The 19,730-nt window shown below is 47.9% G+C and overlaps 1 protein-coding gene across 5 annotated transcripts in view; it reads left to right on the forward strand.

Annotated features, from left to right (window-relative positions):
• LOC146808799 (guanylate-binding protein 7-like) overlaps positions 1-19,730 on the forward strand; it is a 343,610-nt gene that overhangs the window by 130,477 nt on the left and 193,403 nt on the right. The window lies entirely within an intron of this gene.

Raw genomic sequence — 19,730 nt, forward strand, 5'->3', positions numbered from 1 at the left:
CTCCATCCTTAACCATCCCTTTGACCAGGAACATCTATTCGGGCCAAAGGTGGATGAGGCCTTAGAAAAGATGAAAAAGGACACAGATACCGCAAAATCCATGGGGGCCTTACAGTCTCACCCCCCCCAGACGCTCCTTTCGCCACTCCTCCTTTCAGAGTACATCCAGAGGCTACTCCTCAGACACAGCGTCCACATCATACAAATCCCCTACTCAGACCACCTTTACAAAAGGTTACCAAAGAGGCGCCTACAGGGGTAACCACAACAAGGGCAGAGGCGAAACAAACAACGCCCGTTCTGCCACACCTCCTACCCAATGACTTCCCCCCCCCCCCACCCCCCGCTCCCCCCAGACCATTCCACTCCAGTCGGGGGCAGACTCCAAAATTTCATTCATGTCTGGGCGACCATCACCTCAGACAAATGGGTGACCCAAATAATTCGGTCAGGCTACTGCCTAGAACTAACATCTACCCCCCCCAAACATCTCACCCTGGCAACGCCCAATGTCACAAGAACATTCAACATTACTAAAGCAGGAGGTAATCTCCCTCCTACAAAAACAGGCAATAGAACACGTTCCTGTCAATCAACAAAATATGGGGGTCTACTCCCTATATTTTCTCATACCAAAAAGGGACCAGACTCTACGACCTATTCTAGATCTCCGGCCCCTAAAAAACATACATACACTCAGACCATTTTCACATGATAACGCTTCAGCAGGTACTTCCGCTCCTCTCCCAGAACGACTTCCTCACCACACTGGACTTGAAAGACGCATACTTCCACATTCCAGTGCACCATGCTCACAGAAAGTACCTCAGATTTGTAGTGGACGGACAACACTACCAATTCAAAGTGCTCCCATTCGGAGTCACAACAGCACCACGGGTATTCACCAAGTGCCTGGTGGTGGTGGCGGCACACTTGAGAAGACAGGACATTCACGTCTTCCCATACCTAGACGATTGGCTGATAAAAGCCACTTCATACAATCGCCACACCGCCACCACAATCAAACTACTTCACCAACTAGGCTTCACGGTGAACCACCAAAAGTCCCAGCTACAACCATCCCACATAAAAGAATACCTCGGTGCCGCCATAGACACCTCAAAAGCGATAGCCTACCCCAATCCGGCCAGGATTGCAAGCATTCAGGCTTTGCGACAAAAATTCATACCTCAAAACTCCCTTCCAGCACGAGTGTTCATGCAACTAATAGGGATGATGGCCTCTTGCATTGTCATAGTGCCCCGCGCAAGACTCTAGATGCGTCCCCTCCAAGAGTGCTTAGCGCGCCAATGGAACCAGGTCCAAGGTCAACTGACAGATCTGGTGTTGGTAGACGGTCGCACCCATCGCTCTCTGCAGTGGTGGAACACCACAAACCTTTCCAAAGGTCGACCATTCCTGGACCCGGTTCCCCAGATAATACTAACAACGGACGCATCGCTCTCCGGCTGGGGAGCTCACCTATTACACCTCACCGTGCAGGGCTCATGGACGCCTCAACAAACGTTACTCCATATCAACCATCTGGAGTTACTAGCAGTCTTTTTAGTCCTAAAATCTTTTCAGACACAGATTTCAGGCAAAGCAGTCCTCATTCGCACAGACAACATGACGGCCATGTATTATATACAAAAACAAGGCGGCACACACTCTCCACAGCTCTCTCAATTAGCACAGAGCATATGGAGATGGGCAATTCCCCACAAAATCTTTCTCCTAGCTCAACATGTCCCAGGAGTCCAAAACACCGTGGCAGATCTGCTCAGCAGACAGACAACAGATCCACGAGTGGGAACTTCACCCACAGGTTCTTCATCCGTTCTTTCAAATGTGGGGGTATCCGCAGATAGACCTCTTTGCTACCCACGAAAACACAAAATGCCCAATCTTCGCCGCCAGATACCCACACCCATTGTCCAAAGGAAATGCGATATGGATGAACTGGTCAGGCAAATTTGCATACGCTTTTCCGCCTCTCCCACTCATTCCATTAGTGGTGCGCAAACTACAACAACACTCCCTCACACTAATCCTAGTAGCTCCAACGTGGGCCAGACAACCGTGGTACACCACGCTGCTGGAACTCTCTGTAGTACCACACCAAAAACTACACCTCTCACCATGCCTCCTAACCCAGAACCATGGAGAGATCAGACACCCGGACCCAGCTCAGCTCAACCTTGCGATCTGGCTCCTAAAATCCTAAAATTTGGGTACCTAAATCTTCCCCCTGACTGTATGAACGTCATCAGAGAAGCTAGACGACCTACCACTAGAGCGTGCTACGCTGCCAAGTGGAAACGATTTGTTGTTTATTGCCATAACAACTCCATCAATCCCCTGGACATGTCCATTCAACACATCATAGGCTACTTACTCCACCTACAAAGGTGTAATCTAGCCTATACGTCCATTCGACTACACCTCGCAGAAATTGCAGCTTACTTACAAAACAGGCAACATCTTTCACTCTTTAGAGTACCTGCCATTAAACCTTCATGGAAGGCCTAAAAATAATAATTCCCCCCAGAGTACCACCCTCGCCTGTGTGGAACCTAAATATTGTTCTCACACGGCTAATGGGGCCTCCCTTCGAACCTTTACACAAATGCCAACTACAATTCCTAACATGGAAAACAGCTTTCCTTGTAGCCATCACTTCCCTTAGAAGGGTCAGTGAGATACAAGCACTTACCATACAAGAACCTTTTCTTCAAATGCACCATAACAAAGTTGTTCTCCGTACCAACCCAAAATTCCTACCTAAAGTCATTTCCCCTTTTCACCTAAACCAATCTGTAGAACTACCAGTATTTTTCTCGCAACCTCAGACCGTTGCAGAAAGGGCTCTGCACACGCTAGATGTCAAACGAGCCTTACTCCACTACATCGAGAGAACACAATCTTTCCGCAAGACCAAACAACTGTTTGTCTCTTTCACTCCACCACACAAGGGCAACCCCATCTCAAAATCAGGGATAGCTATGTGGATTGTAAAATGCATTCAGATTTGCTACCACAAGGCAAAACGAATGCTATCCGTTCCCCCTAAAGCCCATTCTACACGAAAGATAGGGGCTTCCATGGCATTCTTAGGGAACATCCCATTAGATGATCTCTGCAAAGCAGCTACATGGTCAACACCGCACACTTTCACTAAACACTATTGTGTAAATGTGCAAACTAAGCAACAAGCTAGTGTGGGCCAGGCTGTACTCAAAACATTATTTCAAACCACTGCAACAGATACCGGTGGTCGCCGCTAAGGTTGGGAACTGCTATATAGTCTATTCAAAAGTGTGTAATCTGCAGCTCATATGCCTCGAACGGAATATGCTACTTACCAGTATGCATCTGTTCTTGGCATGTAGAGCTGCAGATCTACACACGCACACCCGCCTCCCCGGCTACCTGTATCTGTTCCAGTTTATCTTATTTAGATACACACATGGGTTTCTTCACTGTTATTACTATGCTCCATCTTTCCCTGTTGGCGAAAAACAATCTGAGGATGTAGCCGAAGCCCATGCGCAATACGATCCAAAGGAGGAGTCACCGACCTCGTGACTTCCAAAGACTTTCCAAGAGGAAAAACAAACTGCAAACATCCGGGCCCAACACCAGATGGCGATCTATGCAAAAGTGTGTGGATCTGCAGCTCTACATGCCAAGAACAGATGCATACTGGTAAGTAGCATATTCCTTTTGAAGCGAAAGACTTTTACAAAACTACATCGAGGCACCTTCACTCGACATCGAATTCATCGGACCGGTTCCGGAAGTCGACACGGGCGATTGGACCTATCCGCGCCGTAAGGCCTACGGCTCATGGAAAGGACGCCGTTTAAAAAATGCCCCCAGTGTGGAGCAAAACTCCCACACAGTGACTATCATAAGGTCTGCAACCTGTGCCTGTCGCCGGAACACAACGAGTCCAGCTGTCCAGCCTGCGCCGCATTTCGATCCAAAAAGACCATTCGGGATCGAAGAGCTCGACGCCATCTCATGGCCCCGGAACCAGAAAACATCTTCGATGAGGGTCCCGATGTCCCGGAAGAAGATTCCGAGGAACTTCAAATTATCTCAGAAGCAGACGACTCACACGACCCCATTACTCCGGGGCAACGCGTGAGTACCACTGCCCCTACCCCAACCCCTCCAAAACCAAAGGCATTGGTCAAGACTTCGCCAGCTGGCCCCAGTCGAGACCGAAAACACCCTTCAGAAGCCCCGCCTTCGGGCTCGGCTCCGAAGAAACACAAGCCTTCCAGTGGCTCGGGCCCGAGCAAACCACATATCGTGCCACCGGCACCTTCGGCACCAAAGACACAAGACCTCTCGGCACCGAAACCGGCTCCGGCGCCTTCGGCACCGAAAACAGCGAGGCCCATAGACAAACTGGCACCGAAAGCTCCCAAGCTCAAAGACTCAACTTCGGCACCGAAACCTTCATCGGCGCCGAAACCTCCATCGGCACCGAAACCACCGGCTAAGGACTATATTACACCTCCTAAAGCCAAAGACTCTACCGATCACCCAAAACCTCTATCGGAACCGAAAAAATCGGCGCCAAAGTCTGTTCCTGAAGACCAAGAACTTTTCCACCCAGATCCAACACAAAAAAGGATCTATATTAATCCAAACACTGGACATGTCACTGCTGTACCTTGTAGGAAACGGAAACTGGATACAACACCTGCCCCAGTTCCTATAAAGAAGAAGGACCGGCAACCTCACCAATTCCTCCTTCCTCTCCTGTACCACCTTCTACCCCACCCCCTCTGCCTACACCACCATTACCTCTACTATCTACATCACATACACCACCTCCACGGGATGATGATGATGACCTAGGGGGAGGGGGTGATCCGGGTGATCCTGATGATCTTAATGATCCGTTCACAAATCCAGATACCGTACCATTGGACGACTGGGCATACCCTCTACCAGATATGCCTGACCCTACACCATATCCCTCCAAACCATCACCTCCAGATGACCACCTGGGGTTTGGACAACTAGTACACAGAGCAGCACTTTATCATGGCGTCACCATGCACTCCGATGCACCCGAGGAAGACTTCCTCTTAGACACTTTTGAACAGTCTCAGAAGTCGGTTCAAATTTTACCCATGATTAAAGGGGTCATAAAACACGCCACAGAAGTATTTAAAGACCCCGTACGGGCCAGGGTACTCAACCCAAGAATTGAGAAAAAATATAGACCTGCCCCAGAAGATCCTTGTTACATCAAAGGGCATCTCCCTCTGGATTCTCTGGTCGTTTCCAACACAAGGAAACGTGCCAACTCCCAAACTACGGGAGATACACCGCCCCCCGACAAAGAATCCAAACTATTGGAGGCAACGGGCAAAAGAGTAGCAGCACAAGCCGCTAATCACTGGCGTATCGCCAACACCCAAGCCCTATTAGCACGCTACGATAGGGCTCACTATGATCAGTTAGAAGACCTGATACAACACCTACCAGACCAATACAAGGCCCAGGCAAATTACCTTATACAAGAGGGAAAACGTATCTCAAATGCCTCAATTAAATGTGCACTTGACGCCGCAGACACTGCCTCTAGGGCAATAAACCCAAGTGTACTCCTTAGACACCATGCATGGCTACGCATATCCGGCTTTAAGCCAGAAGTACAAACTACTATACTTAGCCAACCATTTAATCAAGAACAACTGTTTGGACCAGCAGTAGACACTGCACTTGAGAAAATGAAAAAAGACACAGAGACTGCTAAATCCATGGGAGCATTGCAGTCTCCACAACCACGTGGCTCCTTTCGACGCTCCTTCTACAGAGGAGCCTCCAAAAACATTGGAGCAGACACCTCCTCCACATTCAAACCCTTTACACAAACATCCCCCAGTAGAGGATATTTTAGAGGAGGATATAGAGGAAACAACACCAAGGGGCGAGGTCGAGGCAGTACCAACACTCGTACCTCTCCCGCCACAAAACAGTGACTTTCCTCCACTCCCCCAGACCATTCCACTCCAGTCGGGGGAAGACTCAAACAGTTCCTACCTGTCTGGAACTCCATCACAACAGACAAGTGGGTAAGACAAATTATCCAGTATGGTTACTGCCTGGAACTCACCACTACCCCCCCACACATTCTACCCAAGCAACGCTATATGTCACCAGACCATCTTACGCTCCTCAAACAAGAAGTGCTCTCATTGCTTCAAAAACACGCAATAGAACCAGTTCCCTTACAACATCAGGGTACAGGAGTATACTCACTGTACTTCCTAATCCCCAAAAAGGACGAGACGCTCAGACCAATACTGGACCTAAGACTCCTAAATCAGTACATAAACTCAGATCATTTCCATATGATCACTCTTCAACAAGTACTCCCACTACTACAACGAGGCGATTTCCTTGCCACATTAGACCTCAAGGACGCCTATTTTCACATCCCCATGCATCCTGCTCACAGGAAGTATCTAAGATTTGTGGTGGACGGACAACACTATCAGTTTACAGTCCTTCCATTCGGGGTAACAACTGCGCCCAGAGTATTCACCAAATGACTAGCAGTAGTAGCAGCGCATCTCAGGAGACCACAAATTCATGTCTTCCCATATCTAGACGATTGGCTCATAAAAGCCAATTAATTCAACAAATGCATCCTACACACTCACCAAACTATTCAAATCTTACACAACTTGGGATTCACAATAAACTATCCCAAATCTCATCTCCAACCCTCCCACATACATCAATATCTGGGAGCCACCATAAATACCTCCAAAGCACTAGCATATCCCAGCCCAGCCAGGATCGCCAAAATACAAGCTCTGATCGCAAAATTTCAAACCCAACACTCTCTTCCAGCAAGAGTGTTCATGCAAATCATAGGCATGATGGCGTCATGCATCTTCATTGTGCCTTATGCAAGACTTCAAATGCGTCCCTTGCAAGAATGTCTAGCATGTCAGTGGAATCAGGCTCACGGACAACTGGCAGATCTGGTGTTGGTGGACAGCCGTTCACATCGCTCTCTAACCTGTCCAAAGGGCGGCCATTCTTAGAGCCTCTTCCACAAATAGTGCTGACAACCGACGCATCTCTCACAGGATGGGGAGCCCATCTCCTAACACACACCACTCAGGGCACATGAACCACTCAACAGAAAGGGCTCCATATCAATTACCTGGAGCTACTGGCAGTATTCCTAGCACTAAAATCATTCCAATTACATCTCCAGAACAAAACTGTCCTCATCCGGACGGACAACATAACAGCCGTGTATTACATACAAAAACAAGGAGGCACACATTCTCTCCAGCTGTCCCAGCTCGCACAGAACATTTGGAGATGGGCCATTCCCCAGAACATATACCTGCTAGCAGAACACCTTCCAGGAGTTCACAATCAGATTGCCGACCTGTTGAGTCGACAAACTCAACAGATCCACGAATGGGAATTACACCCATAAGTCCTACTCCCATTCTTCCAAAAATGGGGCCAACCAGACATAGACCTGTTCGCCACACACGAAAACGCAAAATGCCCAACCTTCGCCGCCAGGTTTCCCCAGCCACAGTCGAAGGGCAATGCAATATGGATGAACTGGTCAGGCAGATTTGCGTACGCTTCTCCGCCTCTCCCACTCATTCCAGTCGTGGTACGCAAACTCAGGCAACAGTCTCTCAAGCTGATACTAATAGCTCCCACATGGGCGCGTCAACCCTGGTTCACAACACTGCTGGAACTCTCTCTAGTTCCGCACCAAAAACTGCGCCTCTCCCCGTCCTTATTAACCCAGAACCATGGAGAAATCAGACACCCAGATCCACATCAACTGAACCTAGCGATCTGGCTCCTGAAGTCCTAGAGTTCGGTTACCTCAACCTACCACTAGACTGCATGAATATTATAAAAGAGGCCAGATGGCCTACTACTAGAACCTGCTACGCTGCAAAATGGAAAAAATTTGCCATTTACTGCACTAACAATGATATACGCCCACTGGATGCATCCATCCAGAACATCATTTGCTACTTACTACACTTGCAAAGATGTAATTTAGCGTACTCATCCATACGTCTCCACCTAGCAGCATTAGCAGCCTACTTACAAAATCGACAACACTTGTCATTATTTAGAGTAACCCCGATCAAAGCCTTCATGGAAGGTCTTAAAAGGATTATTCCTTCCAGATTACCACCCTCTCCAGTGTGGAACCTAAATATTGGTTCGAGGCATATGAGCTGCAGATTATACACTGTGCATAGATCGCCATCTGGTGTTGGGCCCGGATGTTTGCAGTTTGTTTTTCTTCTTGGACAATCTTTGGAAGTCACGAGTTCGGTGACTCCTCCTTCGGTCCGTACTGCGCATGGGCTTCGGCTCCATCCTCAGATTGTTTTTTTCCGCCATCGGGCTCGGATGTAATACTTCGTGCTCCGGCTTCGAACCTTTCCAGTTCGACCTTCGACGAAAAATCCTCGTCCATCGAGATTCTTCAGACGTAATCATCTTCTTCATCTCTCTCTTCGGCACTTCCTCGATTCCAGGCAGCGGCCTTCGGGCCTATCTCGACTCCGGTCTCGGCCGATGGAAAGGACTCCCTTCAAGAAGTGCCCAAAATGTGGGTCTAAATTTCCCCACACCGATCTACATCAGGTGTGCAACCTCTGCCTCTCTCCCGAACACAAGGCCCGAGACTGCCCCGCCTGCAAGTCTTTTCGATCGAAAAAGACTATTTGGGATCGACGAGCTCGACGCACCATGGCGCACTCATCGACCTCGGCTCCACCTGACATCTTCGGAGAAGACACCGGAGCATCGAGACAGCAGCACACCGAACAGGAGGACGATGTCGTCAGCGCTTCCGAGGCCGACGACTCCGACGTGGAGGAGATCACACCGGCGCAGAGGGTCGTGAGTACTCTAACCCCTCCCACTCCCGCGCCCATACCGAAAGAGACTCCGGTTACACCTTCGCCTCCGGGCCTAGGGAAAACCAAGCATACCGCTTCCAACACCCCACCTTCGGGCCCGGTGAAGAGGCATCATAAGTCTCCCGGCGGCTCGGGCTCGAGCCAGCCTACTAGCGGCGCCGAAAAACACCCTTCGGCACCGAAGAAAACCACACCAAGCTCCGTTCCGAAGCCATCGGTGTCAAAATCTGGCCTCTCGGTGCCGACCAAACATAAATCCCTCGGCACCGACGCTCCCGTGCCGAAGCCTGCCTCGGCACCGAACAAAAAATCGGAGGCCCCGAAAAAGCATGGCACGGATAAACCAACGAAGCCGTCGGCTCCGAAAACATCGGCACCGACTGAGGAATCGGTGCCGGAGGAGCTATTCACGCCAGACCCTCGTCAAAAGACTTTAACAAAGGATCCAAAGACTGGACATTTGACTTTGTCTTCCAAGATAAGACATTTAGACAAGCCAGCTCCTCCTCCACCGCCAAAACGGAAGGACTCTGCCACATCCCCCTTCAGAGTACCCTCCCCACCACCTCCACCTCCTCCATCTCCGCCTCCACCTTCTCCACCCTTGCCTCATCGCTCTCCAACCCCGTCTCCAGACCCTGATGCCCAAGGGGATCCATATTATGATCCAACAGATGCCCCACAGGACCCCACTCCTCCGGGAACACCAGACCCATGGGAGGATTACCACAATCCAGATGTCCCTGATGTGCCTCAGGATGAGCTTTATCCATCCAGGCCATCTCCATCGGAGGACTCCCTGGGGTTCCACCACTTGTTACAACGGGCGGCACATTATCATGGGGTGGAGTTACACAGTTATCCAGTTGAGGAAGACTTCCTACTTGACACTTTTGACATCGCAGATAAATCTACTGCCATATTACCCATGCTTAAAGGGGTGACCAAACATGCGGCAGAGGTTTTCAAGGACCCAGTCAGGGCTAGGGTCTTAAACCCTAGAATAGATAAGAAATATAAGGCAGCCCCCACAGATCCTGCCTATATTAAAGGACCTGCTCCCTTAGACTCATTAGTGGTATCCACAGCTAGGAAGCGATCCAATTCTCAGTCATCAGGTGAGGCTCCACCGATAAGGAGTCCAAGCTCTTAGATGCGTCAGGCAAACGCACTGCCTCGCAAGCTGCCAATATGTGGCGCATTGCCAACACGCAAGCGCTGCTGGCACGCTACGACAGAGCGCACTATGATGAGCTGGAGGCTATCATGCAACACCTCCCAGAGAAATATAAAAATAAGGCTCATGAACTGATACAAGAGGGAAAGCTCATTACCAACACCTCTATTAAATGTGCCCTTGACGCAGCAGACACAGCTTCCAGGGCTATAAACACCAGTGTTCTGCTTCGCCGCCACGCCTGGCTCAGAATCTCAGGCTTTAAGCCGGAGGTCCAAGCATCTATTTTGAACCACCCTTTTGACCAACAACACTTATTTGGCCCAAAAGTAGACGAAGCCCTGGAAAAAATGAAGAAGGATACAGATACGGCGAAGTCTATGGGGGCATTACAATCCCACACCCCTGGACGCTCCTTTCGCCGTTCCTCCTTTCGAGGCACTGGCAGAGGTTACTCTGCCGATAGCGCCTCTACGTCCTACAAGTCCCCTCCTCAGACTACCTTCTCAAAGGGCTATCAAAGAGGTGGATATAGAGGGGACAATAATAAAGGCAGGGGCAAAACCAACAACGCCCGTTCTGCCACACCGCCCACGCAATGACTTTCCCCCGCTCCCCCCAGACCATTCCACTCCAGTCGGGGGCAGACTACAAGACTTTTTTCAAACCTGGGAGACCATAACACCAAATTATTCGGTCAGGGTACTGTCTCGAACTAACATCTACCCCCCCAAATATTCCACCCAGGCACCGTACAATGTCACAAGAACATACCACACTGCTGAAACAAGAGGTAATCTCCCTCCTGCAAAAACAAGCTATAAAGCAGGTCCTCGTCAATCAGCAAAATTTAGGGGTCTACTCTCTGTACTTTCTGATACCAAAGAGAGACGAGACCCTACGGCCCATTCTAGACCTCCGGCCTCTAAATGCATACATACATTCAGACCATTTTCACATGGTAACTCTCCAACAAGTTCTCCTACTCCTCTGTCAGGGCGACTTTCTCACTACACTGGACTTGAAAGACGCATACTTTCATATTCCAATACACCCTTCTCACAGAAAGTACCTCAGATTTGTGGTGGACGGCCAACATTATCAGTTCAAGGTTCTCCCCTTCGGGGTCACAACCGCACCACGAGTGTTTACCAAATGCCTAGCAGTAGTGGCGGCACACCTCAGAAGACAACACATTCACGTCTTCCCTTACTTGGACGACGGGCTAATAAAAGCCGCGTCCTACAACCAGTGTGTGCAACATACAAACACTACCATCCAACTACTCCACCAGCTAGGCTTCACGGTGAACCACCAAAAGTCACAGCTGATACCGTCTCACACAAAGCAATACCTCGGTGCCACTATAGACACCTCAAAAGCTATAGCCTATCCCAATTCAGCCAGAATCGCAAGCATACAAGCCTTGCGCCAAAGATTCATTCTTCAGCACTCTGTCCCAGCAAGAGTGTTTATGAAGCTACTAGGGATGATAGCATCTTGCATCTTCATAGTGCCTCATGCAAGACTCCACATGCGTCCACTCCAAGAGTGCCTAGCACGCCAGTGGAACCAGGCCCAGGGACAGCTGATGGATCTGGTGTTGGTGGACGGTCGCACCCATCGCTCTCTGTAGTGGTGAAACACCACAAACCTTTCCAAAGGGCGACCGTTCCTGGACCCGGTTCCTCAGGTGATTCTAACGACGGATGCATCGCTCTCCGGCTGGGGAGCGCACCTATTACACCTCACAGTGCAAGGTGTATGGACGCCACAACAAAGGTTACTCCATATCAACCATCTGGAGTTATTGGCGATCTTTCTAGCCCTGAAATCGTTTCAGAAACAAATCTCCGCCACACAGACAATATGACTGCAATGTATTATATTCAAAAACAGGGGGGGACACACTCTCCCCAGCTCTCTCGCTTAGCACAGAGCATATGGAGATGGGCAATCCCACAGAAAATCTTTCTCCTGGCACAACACGTCCCAGGTATACAAAACACCATAGCAGATCTGCTCAGCAGACAAACGCAGCAAATGCACGAATGGGAACTGCATCCACAAGTTCTTCACCCATTCTTTCACAAGTGGGGGCATCCTCAGATAGACCTCTTCGCCACCCACGAAAACAAAAAATGCCCAGGCTTTGCCGCCAGATACCCATTGTCCAAAGGCAATGCGATATGGATGAACTGGTCAGGCAAATTTGCATACGCCTTTCCACCTCTCCCGCTAATTCCATTAGTGGTAAGGAAGCTACAACAGCACTCCCTCACACTCATTCTGGTAGCTCCAACATGGGCCAGGCAGCCGTGGTACTCCACACTATTACAGCTCTCAGTGGTACCACACCAAAAACTGCACCTGTCCCCATGCCTCCTAACCCAGAACCATGGAGAAATCAGGCACCCGGACCCAGCTCAGCTCAACCTTGCGATCTGGCTCCTGAAATCTTAGAATTTGGATACCTTAACCTTCCCCCTGATTGCATGAACATTATCAGGGAAGCCAGACGTCCTACCACTCGAGCATGCTATGCCGCAAAGTGGAAGAGATTTGTTGTTTACTGCCGTAACAATACAATCAACCCTTTAGATGTATCCATACAGCACATCATATGCTACCTGCTCCATCTTCAAAGGTGTAACCTGGCATACTCATCCATCCGTCTACACCTAGCAGCAATTGCTGCTTACATGCAAAACAGACAGCATTTATCACTTTTCAGAGTGCCTGCTATTAAAGCCTTCATGGAAGGCCTTAAAAGAGTAATTCCGCCCAGGGCACCACCCTCACCTGTGTGGAATCTAAACGTAGTTCTTACAAGGCTGAAGGGTCTGCCTTTCGAACCAATGCATAAATGTGAGCTACAGTTCCTTACTTGGAAAACAGCTTTCCTCGTAGCTATCACTTCCCTTAGAAGGGTTAGTGAAATACAAGCGTTCACTATACAAGAACCCTTTCTACAGATACATCACAGCAAGGTGATACTTCGCACAAATCCAAAATTTCTGCCTAAGGTCATTTCCCCCTTCCATCTCAATCAATCGGTGGAATTACCGGTTTTTTTCTCGCAACCTCAATCTGTTGCGGAAAGGGCTCTACATACACTTGATGTTAAAAGGGCTTTACTTTACTACATACAAAGAACGCAACCTTTCAGAAAGACTAAACAATTGTTTGTCTCCTTCTCTCCACCGCATAAAGGCAACCCCATCTCAAAATCAGGGATAGCTAGGTGGATTGTAAAGTGCATACAAATTTGCTATCACAAAGCAAAAAGAACATTATCTGTTCCACCTAAAGCCCACTCTACAAGAAAGATAGGGGCTTCTATGGCTTTTCTAGGGAACATACCCTTAGATGACATCTGCAAAGCAGCCACATGGTCAACACCGCACACCTTCACAAAACATTACTGTGTAGATGTGCACTCCAAACAACAAGCTAGTGTGGGCCAGGCTGTACTAAAGACACTGTTTCAAACCACTGCAACGGATACCGGTGGTCGCCGCTAGGGTTGGGTACTGCTATATAATCTATGCACAGTGTATAATCTTCATCTCATATACCTCGAACGGAATATGCTACTTACCAGTATGCATCTGTTCTTGGCATGTAGAGCTGCAGATCTATACACGCCTACCTGTATCCGTTCCAGTCTATCTTATTTAGATACAACACACATGGGTTTCTTTACTATTATCACTACGCTCCATCTTTTCCCTGCTGGCGAAAAACAATCTGTGGATGGAGCCGAAGCCCATGCGCAGTACGGACCGAAGGAGGAGTCACCTAACTCGTGACTTCCAAAGATTGTCCAAGAAGAAAAACAAACTGCAAACATCCGGGCCCAACACCAGATGGCGATCTATGCACAGTGTATAGATCTGCAGCTCTACATGCCAAGAACAGATGCATACTGGTAAGTAGCATATTCCTTCTCACAAGGCTCATGGGTCCCCCATTTGAACCTCTACATAAATGCGAACTACAGTTCCTTACATGGAAAGTAGCATTCCTTATTGCTATCACATCCCTTAGAAGGGTAAGTGAGATCCAGGCTTTAACCATACAAGAACCGTTCCTACAATTACATTGTAACAAAGTGGTTCTTAGAACAAATCCTAAATTCCTACCAAAAGTCATTTCTCCGTTCCATCTTAACCAATCTTTCGAGCTACCAGTGTTCTTCCCAAATCCAGACTCTGTAGCTGAAAGAGCTCTTCATTCCTTAGACGTTAAAAGAGCCCTGCTTTATTACATTGATAGAACCAAATCTTTTCGCAAAACCAAACAATTGTTTGTTGCTTTCTCTCCGCCACATAAAGGCAACCTCATTTCCAAATCCGGAATAGCCAGGTGGATAGTTAAATGTACCCAAATATGCTACCACAAGGCTAAACGCTCTCTAACAGTTCCCCCTTGAGCGCATTCCACACGCAAAATAGGGGCTTCCATGGCATTCTTAGGAAACATTCCCTTAGAAGATATTTGTAAGGCAGCCACATGGTCTACAACACACACCTTCACTAAACACTACTGTGTTGACGTGCAAGCGAAACAACAAGCTTCTGTGGGTCAGGCTGTCCTTAAAACTTTATTCCAAACTGCTGCAACTGATACAGGTGACCACCGCTAGGGGAGACACTGCTATATAGTCTATCCTAAGTGTGTGATCTGCAGCACATATGCCTCAAACGGAATATGCTACTTACCAGTATGCATCTGTTCTTTGCATGCAGAGCCACACACGCTCACCCGCCTCCCCGGAACCTGTATCTGTTCCAGCATCGTCTTACTTAGACATTACACATGGACATCCTTTCTTTATTTTTACAAACTCCATCATTTCCCATCATGGCGAAAAACAATCTGAGGATGGAGTCACCTATCTCGTGACCAAAGACTTCTTCCGAAGACAACAACAACCTGCAAGCATCCGAGCCCAACACCAGATGGCGATCTACTATCCTAAGTGTGTGGCTCTGCAGCTCTATATACCAAGAACAGATGCATACTGGTAAGTAGCATATTCCTTACTCATCCTGTTTCCTTTTGAGTTGCAGGTTCTCCTTGAAATTGGGAATAGTCGGGAGCTTGTGACAACTGTAATGTCAAAAATGTTTTTACTGCATTTTATGCTCGAAGCAATCCTAGCATTAGTGCCAGCGTATGTGTCAAGAATTCCTGTCATACAAGGGAAACACGCCCTTATGTAAACAGGAGAGCTGTTACATAACTCAAGGGAAACACGCCATTATGTAAACAGGAGAGCTGTTACATAACTCAAGGGAAACACGCCCTTATGTAAACAGGAGAGCTGTTACATAACTCAAGGGAAACACGCCCTTATGTAAACAGGAGAGCTGTTACATAACTCAAGGAAAACACGCCCTATAAAGGGAGGAACCGGGAGGTACAAGGCTGTCGGATATTGTGTTTACACCGACGTACCTGCTTCGTGAAGAGCAGTGTTCCGGAGTGGTGCTCCAGTAAGGCAAGAACGGAGGTAGGTCGAGTCGTTACTCCCTGGGCCGTGTCTTGCCCCATCGTCACCTGTGAAGGACCCGGAAGCTCTACCGGTCAACCATTGAGCTTCGCTTTTTGACTCGGCTGAGTCCAAGCGCAGTGGCGCTTTTGCTGGTTGGAGTCGTAACTCCCAGCCCGACCAGAGACACAGGGACTGCCAGCTGTAACGCACACCAGGAGGTGTTTGCCGCGTTACAGACTCGGAAGTGCACAGGATCGATCGAGCGGCTGCTCTCGGTTCAGTCTTCTTGCTTGTGATTGGGGTATCGGTGACGCATCACCAGGAGGTGACTCCGCGTCCCGGTGCAGTCTGAGGAAGAGGTTGAGCGGCTGCTCCCTTCAGGTAGAGATCCCGGCTGGGTGTTTCCCTGACTCCTCGATTCTCCCCAACACTCTTCGTGCCCCTCACAGCCTACCGATTGGCATTGTCGGCCATTTCATTTCTGCCCTCTGTTGGCATACGCCGGGATCGGCGTATATGCAGAGGACGGTTAGGACCATCCGTGCTGTGGGCTGGTAACGTACTTAGCCTGGAGGATTCCAGTGACTATAACTTTTGTTTGTTCTTTGTATTTTATTTGCCTTCATTAAAAGAACTAACCCTTCACAAGTGGTTGCGTCCTCATTGTCGTGTCTGTTAAACGATCCTGAGACGTTCAGGGCGTTACAGTATGCAAGCATTTTAACGGTCTACCATTCACATATTAGTTGATTAGTTACAGAGTTTTTGATTGAAACACAATGTGGTTCCTCCTCCATCCTTTCGACCCAATCCTCGTTTATCAGGTGTCGATTGGGAGCAGTGTAAGGTAGAATTTGAGGCTTGCATCGATGCTATCGAAGGGGAGGCCGTCAGTCAGAAAAAAGAAATATGCCTTGTTGAGACATTGTCTGGGACAAAAATGCAGGAAGGTTCTGAAGCATTTACACCGGGTAACTGTAATAATGGAAGATGACCTGGTTTACAAGAATTGTTTCTACTGTGAAGATGTTATGTTGGATGTACGTTTAAAAACCTCACAAAAATGTGATACTAGAGAAACATACATTTTACAAAAGAAACCAACTTCCGGGTGCACCAGTTGAGTTTTTGTGGGAATCCTTGGGATTTTGGCTAGAACATGTGAATATAAAACTTTTGAGGAAGAGATGAGAAGTGAAGTAGTAGAAAATAGAAATAGGAAATTCCAGGAGATTCTACTGACCACTCCTAATTTGATTTTGGATAAGTCTGTATAATTTCCTTCTAAGGATTGAGCATACTGCATCTGACATGAAAGAAATGTCATTAACTCAATATTTTCCATCTGTGTAGGAAAAGAATTGAAAGGGTGAGCTTGCTCAATTTAAAGCCTATGTGGCGGATGCTGTGCCTCTCAAGCCTTTTGGCATCTGGGACTCCAGTATTGCGGTAACTCATGCAGCCAGTATGGTGTGGGGGCTGCAATGATACAGCACAAGAATGACAAAGACATAGTGTTGTCATTCACCAGTCAGTACTTGGTTTTAGAACATGATGTTTGTCTGGTTGATGGGGATCTGAATTCAAGATCAGTGCTAACCACAAACTTTTGTTGGCTCTGTTTACCATCAAGGGTGCTAGAAGAGCCACACTGAGAATTGCCAGCTGACTCTTTTGACTGCAGGAGTTCCATCACCAGCTTGAGTATATTTCAAGAGCTATGAACATAATGGCTGGTTGCTTTGCTAGGCTACTCTTAAGTCCCAATGATGCTTGAGAAATGGAGCCAGAAGGTGATGATAAAGCTACAGTTAGTTCTCAGATGTTTAAAGGATATATCACCAGCCTTCAAGGGGGCAAGTTCCCCATTTCAGTCTCTGATCTCTCTTCCAACAGTTCAACTAGAGCAGATGTAACTATTGTCCACCCTTTCTCTCAAAGTGTGCAGGGGATTCCTTCATCTGAAACATGGCGGTTTCTCGGATAAGGATCGGTATTGCTCCCATTCTGTGTCTTTCCTCTCAATCCCTCCAATTGCCTGAAACAGATGTTTTCTGGCTAAGGATTGTTACTGCTCCTATTCTGCATCCTCACCCTATTCGTTCTCTCATGGCTTTGATAGAAATTGGCTTCTCCTTTCTTCTGATTCCCACACCCTTAGGCACCAACCGCTATAAACCCATACCCCGCCCCATCTCCTCGCAGTGGAGTCATTAAGTTTTCTGGCCCCTCGATTCCTCCGCACTGCATGCTTTCCTGGGTTGGTGCCCCCAGTGCTTTACCCCTCATTACTTTGTTCAAAATACTGTCTTCCTTTCTGCCTATTTCAGGCCACCCTGCTAGCCACAGGACCCTCTGCCTTTTCTCTAGGTGATTGCTCTCGGCTTGCACACCACCGTGCACTAGATTTTACCTTTTTCTTTATATGTTAAGGTTGTTGAGTTGGCACACAAAGGCCATATTGACATGTGGACCATGAAGAGAAGGGTTAGATAGTTGGCCTGGTAGCCAAGTTTAGACAAGTCTGTGAAACAGTTTGTCAGATAATGTGTATGGTGCATTACTAGCGAGAAGTCATAAGTTACTTTCCCAAGTCCTGTAGAATTATTTCCATTGCCAGAGAATTTCCTGGTTTAACATAGGCGTTGATTTCATTCGTCCCTAAATGTCTTGAAGTGAATGGTCAAGTATGGGATAGTGGCTGTAGATTATTATTCCTGTTGGCCTGAAGTTCGCTTTGTCAACAGTGCCACCATTTGCAGAGTCAGGAAATTCCTGGAGAATTTGTTTTCCAGAGAAGAAGTGCCCAAAGAGATTGTTACAGACAACCCCCAACCCCCTCAAATAATTCCAATGGATATTTTGCTTTTACTTAATAGTTTGGATACTTAGCAGGCGACCACCCCAGGAATAATGGTCTGGTGGAGCAGTATACCCGAGTCATCCAGGAGAACATTCATTTATCTATGGCTAATGGACTGAATTGGATAAGCGAACTGAGGAATTGGTTGTGGGCTATTAGCACCACTCAGAATGCTGCCACCAAAGTCTCTCCGTTTGTATTGCTGAGGGAAAGAGTATGGAGGGCAAGGGTAAATAGTTTGTAAATAGAGAGGACGGAAATTCCAATGGAGAAACTGGATGATGTGGATTACTATAGGAGACAAGATGAGATGAAAATATTTTTTTTTTAAATAATCTGTTTATTGAAAACTTGACTGCGTACTATACAATTTGTACAATTCCATTGCCTATATCGGATGAGTAATTTACAGTCATAAGTACAAACACCATGTTGCCGTCCTCGTACGTTTGCTGTACAACATTTAGCCATACCCCTAGGGGGCCACTCCCTGTCTACCCGTCCCCTCTGCAGTCCCCCCACCGGGTTCCCAAATGGGTACCCATGGTAAGTATTCCTTTTGCTCCAGACCTGTTCCCACTTCCTGGGACACCCCCTGCTCTCATACACTGTTTTCTCCGTTATCATACACTAATCAAGGTCTTACATCCAATCTCGTAGTTTGGGTGTATCGGGTGCCCCCACATCTTTGCAATATTGCACTTAGCAATTACCAGACCCAGTGTCATCCAGGTTCATTCTTTGACACTGAGGTCGGTGGCTTCCCACACATTTAGGAAGCACCATTTTGGGAAAGGAGCCATCTCTACTCCTTTAACCCCGCTCAGGCTACGTTTAACTGCTGCCCAGTACCGCTGTATAGGAAGGCATTCCCAAATTGTGTGATAGTATGTTCCCTCTTGGCCACACCTCCGTCTACAATTAGGGTCAGTCCCTCTACCCTTTTTAGCCAGAATGTGACAAGAATAGTATGTTCTATGAAGGATTTTCAATTGTAGTGATCGGAATTTGCTCGATATGGCCACTTCTCTCGGGGATGCCAAAGCCTCCTGCCAATCCTCGTCGTCCAGGAAACCTATGTTTGTTTGCCACTGTTCCCGGAGCATCATGAGTGGGGTCAGTGGAATAATTGATCAATTTCTGATATGTCAGGGATATCGCTTTATGATTCATATGGTCTGTCAAGGTTCTGTCCTCTAGTGGGGAAGACTCAGGAAGCTCCATACCCTTGGG

Source organism: Triturus cristatus, chromosome 7 (assembly GCF_964204655.1).
Source record: "Triturus cristatus chromosome 7, aTriCri1.1, whole genome shotgun sequence".
Taxonomy (NCBI): Eukaryota; Metazoa; Chordata; class Amphibia; order Caudata; family Salamandridae; genus Triturus; species Triturus cristatus.